Source organism: Heterocephalus glaber, unplaced genomic scaffold, assembly GCF_053883595.1.
Source record: "Heterocephalus glaber isolate CG9 unplaced genomic scaffold, H.glaber_assembly_v1.0 deba00001463, whole genome shotgun sequence".
Lineage (NCBI taxonomy): Eukaryota > Metazoa > Chordata > Mammalia > Rodentia > Bathyergidae > Heterocephalus > Heterocephalus glaber.
In genome coordinates, this window is record NW_028258310.1 from 3,729,202 (window position 1) to 3,737,162 (window position 7,961).

The 7,961-nt window shown below is 34.6% G+C and overlaps 1 pseudogene; it reads right to left on the reverse strand.

Annotated features, from left to right (window-relative positions):
- Positions 1 to 1,309: 1,309 nt before the first annotated feature.
- Positions 1,310 to 2,734, reverse strand: LOC101714071 (glycoprotein endo-alpha-1,2-mannosidase pseudogene; annotated as a pseudogene).
- Positions 2,735 to 7,961: the final 5,227 nt, after the last annotated feature.

Below are 7,961 nucleotides of genomic sequence, written 5' to 3' on the forward strand. Positions count from 1 at the left end.
GCATGACTATTTCATTGGGTAACTTGTACCCCTAATGGTAGAAGTGGTAAAGTCATGCATGGATGGTCATGTATGTACCACTGGTGGTTCAAACCCCTCAGCAGAGAAACATGAATTGTGGTCCTGTCATTAATGTGTTATTAAAGAGATTGATTTTCAGCACACAAATGATCCATTTGCCACAATATGATAGTTATTTATCACAAATATTTTAACCTGATACCATAAAATGTATTACATTTTAAAATGGAGATATCATTATATAAATCGGAATATGTATCATTATATATATATGAATTTAAACTATTGTCTTCTCAGAAATTACTTTAAATATAAACAAGTTTTTGTTTCTGTAATATCTGAAATGGTAAGTGCATGTTCTTTGATATTTTTGGCAAAACATAAAATGTTAAAAGACAACCCAGTGATAGAATTAACATTCTTCTTTCTTAGCTAATAATGTCTGGTGAATATTAAATTTTAAGACCTAAATAACAGAATAGTAAGTTAGACATTGACAAGGTATCCTTAAAATAATAATATCTGGGGCATCATATATTCATGATAATTGTGAAGCACTTTCCTAATAATTGAAATACAATCATTAACTTTTATAAAAGTGCTTTCTATGGTTCTAAAATCTAGTATACTGTACAGCATAGTAAAGCAGAAACACGAAACATGCTAAACACTTAACATGCTATAGTTAACCAAAAATCTTCAAATGATGGTACAGACTGTAGCCTTCCTGACACAATAAGGCTTAATGTATGTAACTTAAAATACATAAAAGACTATTTTTTAAAGTAGTTTTAGATTCATAGCAAATCTGACAAAAATGATTATATTTTTGAGAATTTTATCACAATAGGAGTTATCTAGAGTCTTTACTAATATAATAAAGGAAACTGAATCACTGAAAAAATTAGAAACCAAATCTGTACACTATCTTTTTTAGGTCTTATTTTCCTTTGTTAGATGTACCAAATATACATACAGCTCTATATCTTTAGGCCTAGGATACAAACAAGAATTAGCTGTGTGATAGCTACTTTATATAACACAGGCATTTATACACTATGAACTGAAAATTAAATTTTCACTCTAGCAGATTTTCGATTTCAGTCAGAAAGGTAGCAAATTATGCCATGAAGAATGTTATTTACACAACTTTTCTCTACAATACTTTCTCAGTGCAGTATTTACTATCTTTAAAAAAGTAAAAAAGAATTTGATAAAGGTAACAATAACAGTAGATATTGATTTTGACAGTATTGCTCCATAACTCAAAACAAAAGGAATATATTTCTTGAAATTAGGTGATTTTGATAATTACTAACCTTTAATCAGTCCCTTAAGAAATGGGCATCTGATCATCTAATACATAAGCTGTTCTTTCCTTACTAAATTTTTCAGACCACTTACAAGTAAGTTCTAGATAAAGATTTGGTTTATGAGGCCGATAATCTAAGTACACTGTATTACTTGCTCTTTTGGGAACAGCTTTCTCAATCTGAGTTCCTTCATGCCATTCATTAAAAGAGGTGATAGAGATTAAACCTGGGTGGGTCTGAAGAGCAGCACCCAGACCGACTTCATAATACTTTCCATTGATTCGGTTCCGAGTGTTTTGAGTGTTCCAAGGCTGGATGCTGGTGTCTATGTATCCCTGAGCCATACTTGGGATAAACATCAAGTTGTACTTATCACAAAAGAGTTTTACATTAGCCCAGTTCTGATGTGAGGAGCCAAAAATAAAGTCGTTTGTGGCAAAATACTTGTAAATGCCATCAAAACCACTTTGAAGAATATCATTTTTATGTTTTTCTTCTACTAGAAGTGCAATAAATAATCCATCATAAGGGGAATTTCGAACACTGTGAGACCCTGAGGTGGTTAACAGACTGACCCATTTTTCAGGCTTTGTGATATAGGAAGCATATACATAAAGCATAGGAAGAGATTTCCCAGTTCTTGTCTTGTACCTGTAAAAGGCTGGATGATTTCCATATCTGTCTATAATGTATTTGACATTTTGATACGTTTTGATAATCTCGATTGCTACAGGGTTCTATGTGAAAAGTGACCTTTAGATTGTATTTATGGACCTTAGCCAAAAAGTTGGTACCAAGTTATCAGTAGCTTCTCCATTTTCATCTTTTGAATCAGGTGGGTACCAAGATAGTGCAAGTACACCAATAGAAGCTGAATGCATTTGTCACATGTGAGTTTCTAAGACAGAAGGACCCTGAGAGCTGTAACTTCCCAACTCGGGATTAAAGCTGGAGCCAATGTCATCTGCGGGGTTGTGTCTTCCTTGTGGATAATGCTTGGCTATTCTAGGGTCCCAGTGTTCTAAGACTGGATGGTTCAATGTATATATTTACCATCAAATTGTGGATTTCCATACCAACTGTAATAAAATACATGCAAGAAGTAATTCAGAGGAGGCAGTTCTTCAAGCTTAAGTTCAGAGGCTTTGGAAGGTTTCATAGTGATTTCAACACTTTTTAAATTCTTGGTATTGGTTTCACTCTTGATTCTGTCACTCTTTTGTAAGTCCAGTTTTCCCCCCCAAATGAACAGTGTGTTGATGAAGTTCTAGAAGAAGGTCAAGTCCAAAAGGAGCTCCAAAAGTAGCTGTATTTGGTCTCAGCATTTTTAAACTCGTCATCACAGAGAAAATAAATAGAACAAAAAGCGACAAAATGGTGCAAGTCGAAAATTTTGCCATGATGACATCCTTTCAATTCCAAAACAGTAAATGTTTTGCAGTCTCGGGCATCAGCAGGGACTCGGCTGGCCAAGCGCAGAGACCCAGAGTATGGAGAAAGCCAAGAGCTGCCCGTCCGAGCCCGAACAGCCCCACCTGTCAAACACTTGCTCCAGCCTTTTCGGGAGCCTTGTGGAGAGGGGCAAGACCTCCTTTATATCAATTAAGAAATATTTCTTTGGGCAAAACTGCTTATCACTGGTCAGTCTTACTTCTGTTTTTGAGATTTAGACACATTTTTATTCAGTCTCCATTTCCTCATCTCCCAGCTACTCATAAGCCCACTCTGACAGGGCTTTTCCCCACAAAGCTGTTAAAATAATTGCTGACCTTTGGTAAATACAAATTCATGGACTGTCACCTTACCTTACTAGCTTTCTCAGAATCACTCAGTGCAATTGTTTTCTCCTTCATAGAATATCATCTTATTCTTGCTTTAGAACATCACACTCCTTGCTCCTGTCTGGTTTTTCAGCCTCTCTCTCCTTCTCTCTCTCACACATTCTCTCTTTTTCTCTTCCTCTTTCCCTCTCTTCCTTTCTTTCCTTCTCCCTTCTACTAAATATCTGTTTTCACAGGACTTCGTTTGTGAGCCCTCTCTATACTTTCTCTAGGCAATGACTTTTTATTCCTGCAAGACTGCAGAAGTTTTAAGTAAAAACCTTGTACTCTTGAATTTAAAAGAGAAAATATTACATGAAAGTGAGATGTATCTTCTTGCACTGACAAGAACTAGCAACAGTCACAAACCCAAAATCAGGGAGTTCCCAGATTGGGTTCTCTAACACCATTTTTAACTAAACTGATAGACACTAGGTGTAGAGCAGCAAAGAAGTCAAAATTCCTCAGAAACCAAATTAAGAGGCCTTTTGCAACATTAAATGAAATTATGTGTCTACCCAATTATTATGTTAGTCAACTTTTCATTGCTAACTAAATACCCGAGAAAACCAAATTAGAGGAAAGATTTATTTTGGCTTAGTTTTAGATTTCAGTCCATGGTAAGCTAACTAAGTTGTCTCTGGGCCTCTGGTGAGGCAGAATATCTTGGGGGAGAGTGTGTGGTAGAGCAGAGCTGTTCACCTTGTGGTAACTGTGAAGCAGAGAAAGAGAGGAAGGGGAGGAATTCCAACATTCCTTTCAAGGGGGCACTTCCACACCCACACTGACCTGCTTCCGTCAGCTGGCCCCACCTCCTACGGTTGCCACCACATCCCAATAGTGCCACCCCACTGGGAGACCATTCCTTCAGCACATGACCAGATGCAATGAATGACTATGACCCTCAGTGGCTGCTAACATCAGAAAAGAAAAGAAAACCAGAGATTTATGGCAATTGATGGAAATATATAGCACTACCTGTGAAATATTCTTGTCAAAAAATAATGAAATCTGAAGTTGGCAAAAACCTATAAATCTAAATATTAATTTATAGGAAATAATAGGGAAAGAGAAAAATAATGGGAGAAATTACATGATGATAACAAAACCAGAAAAATCCAATTTGTAAGAATCTCTGAAGGACTAAGAAATTCAGCTTACCAAAGAATAAGTTGAAAAGAAAAAAGAGAAAAAAGAACTTTTACTTTTATCCCTCTTCCTATAAGTAATTTGTGCTACTTTTTGCATAATAAAGAGAACAATAAAGGGACAATAAACTACTATATTTTAATGCATTGCAGGTATTTCATTTCATTCCACTATGCTAAAAGAAACAAAGCCCGATAATTAGCCATTTGAAATAAACAAATAACATTTAGAAAGTTGGATAAAGAAATTTCTTAAAATAACTACATTGAAAATAAAGAATTCTTTACAATTCAGCACACAGAGTTAGATTTTATTTTGTTCACAGACAGTGCAGATAAAAATATTTTTTAAAAATGCATTGGTAGTATATGAACAAATTTTTCCCTCGTAGACATTCTCAGATAAAAAGAATTAGGTGGTTTTCTTAGATTAAGTAGACTGAAGAACTGTTGGCTTCTAAGCAGATATAATACTAATAAAGTTACTGTTAGAAATGTCTTCATACACACGAACAAAAAAAAAGACTGAAAAAGCCATTTTCGATGGGAGGATAGAACAATAAGAAAACCAGGCTTTCTGCCAGCATTTCCTAGACAGGAAAGATAGCTCTTGAAATACTCATGAAACACTTTTTATCTGAGCAATTGGAAGAGATAATATATGTTTTAGAACAGAATTGTTTCAAAATGAATCTTTATTTCACAGAGTGGGAGTGAGGATCAGCAAAGATGACACAGGCTCTGATTATTTCGGTTGTCTCCTGTCACCCTGCCTCCTCACTTCCACGGACCCGGATGTGCCTACCATGCTGTCCTCTGGTACAGCCTCTGGGTGGATGTAATTCTTCTTATCCCCAACCCCCAGGAATCATTTGTCAACATTTTGTCATTATTCCTGCACCCGACCCACAAGAAAGAACAAAGTCCTTGTCACACATACTTGGAAAAAAGTCTCAGCACCCTGGCACTTTTCCTTTGTAATACTTGGCAGAATTGCAGCTTCACAGATGTATGTGATTATTGATGTAATGTCTATCTTTCCTCCGACTGTGAATTCCATGAAAGTAGATTCTGTGCCCAATTTTACTTACCTCTATATACCAATATTATAGAGTGCTTAACTTACAGTAGTCAGTCTATAAGTGTTTGCTGAACAAGCAAATGAATGAATCATTCTGAATGAAGAAGGTAGAAAATGTGTGTCAATAAAAAATGGTGTCAGAGTGCATTACATTTATGGTATTTGTAACTGTGATGAAGAGGGATACCCAAAGAAATTGGACATTTTTGATAGGACAATTTGGGTAGTGAATCATTTCACATACAAGATAAATTATGAGAAAACCAAGCAAAGTAATGAGAGGAGTCTTACAAAACACATTAAGTTTTGAAGTGGGCAAAGATGAAGAAAGGCATCTAAGGGGAAAGTCAGACAGTGGGTTACAAGCAATTGATTACACCAGTAAAGAAATTATGTAACAAGAAAGGTTTCATATGAAGAAAAAATACATACATAAAATTAAATATATTAGAATATTATTCATCCATAAAGAAGAAAGAAATTCTGTCACTTGTAGGGAAATTGATGAGGCTGGAAGTCATCACACTAAGCAAAATAAGCCAGACAAAGAAAGACATTGATTGCATATTGTCTCTCATATATGGAAACGAGAGTGACAGAGAGAGAGAGAGAGAGAGAGAGAGAGAGAGAATGAACTGAAAGTTGAAGTACTCTTAGGGATGAGAAGGGGGTGAGGGAGAAGGGAAGGGAGGGGTGAGAGAGAAGGGTGCTCCCACAGGGCACAGGGTAGCATGTATAGAAATGCCACAGTGAAATCCATTAATACATACAATAAATACATGTCAATATTTAAAAACTTGCAGAACTCATTTGTGGCACTATTTGAATCTTGGATTTGCATTTTGTGAATATTTTGAACATTGATTTAATTTCTTGAAAAGATTTAAAATTTTAATTAGTACACTTTGGAGTAATTTTTTCTTTCTAATTATTTATTCCTTTTGGCTAAGTTTTCAAATGTTGGCATTAAGTTGTCATATATATTTCTCATACTTTTTACAATTTAATAAATCTCTATTCAAAAAATGAGTGGCTTCATAAAGACATTAGAGCAATATCAAATGGAAACTAAAGAGGTCAAAGGATGCTAGACTAATTGCCAAATTAGAGCTTCTGTTAAAAAAGACACCACAAACCAAGTGAAATACAATATATAAAATGGAAAATAGATTTATAGTATGTGTAATTGACAAAGGATTCATACTGAGAGTACATAAATAACTCCTACAAATCAATAAGAACAAAGCAGAAACGTGATTAAAAATGGATGAGACACAAACATGCAGTACACACACACACACACACACCCTAGAAAATATCTCCTGATGCTTAGTAAGCCTTAGATATCTGAGAAAAGTATTCATTAAAGTGAATAAAATTAAAAAGAGCAACAGTGCTAAGTGTTGACTGGCATCCTCATATTATTTTGGATATTTATCTGAACTTATGCATCTCCTATGACACAGAAATTCTTCTCCAAGGTACATGTATAATAAAAATGAATGAATAGTACAATAAACTTCACAGTAGGATTGTTTGTATTAGCCCTAAATGGAAAACAAAAAAGACCATGATCAGAATGAATATATAAATTGCGGCATAGTCATACAACAGTATACTGCACATCTATGAAACAGAAACATCTACTTGCAACAGTATGGAAGATTTCACAAATAAAATAGAGCAAAGAAGCTAGACACAAAGAGTACATACTACATGGCTCCATTTATACAAAGCCAAGAAACAATGGAAAATAGCTCTCTGTTAAAAATTAGGAGAATTGTTCCTTCTACATGGACAGTGGAGGAATGGATAATAAGGAGCTTTGAGCATGCTACTGATGTTTTTCTTTGATATGGAGGTGGTTATACAATTTGACCAGAGTAAAGGGGTTTTTCATTACTGAATTTCTGCTCCTTTTTATTGCTCCCTTTTCCTAAGTTTCTATATTCCCTAAAATTGAAGTACTGTTTCCACTCCTTTATCTTGCTTAACGAAAATTTTATTTAATGGCAGATACAAGAAATAATTATAGCCAGATTATTATGAATTAGTAAAAATCATATCTAAATTCTTTGCCCAAAAGAGAATATTAAAAATGCTAGCCTACTCAATATACAACCATGTAAATATCTGGTATGAGTGTATTTTTGTCTTTCTTCCAGAGAAGTAATCACATCCTTCATTAGGACATATTTTATGAAAAGAATCAGATAGCAATTATGATCTATAAGCCCTATGGCAGCTATGAGCTTGAATCACTGAAAGAAGTTATATAAAATTCTTTGGCTCAATTTTTTCCTATTTTTAAAGTGAAGATAATAATAAAACCAATTGATAAGTTTCTAGAAAGTATTAGATTAACTACTAAAGTAGAACATTTACACCAATGCCTGCCATGGAGTAAGCACTCAATAATAAATGTATTAGTTGGAGTACAACCTTAAAAGTATTTCATAATTTTATTAGAGAACAAATATGACAGTCCATGAACCATCTGTGCTATGATCAGAGACAAAATAATTGATAGAACCCAAGATCTGTACAGTGACTCGTACGCTGCTACTAAGTTTCCAGA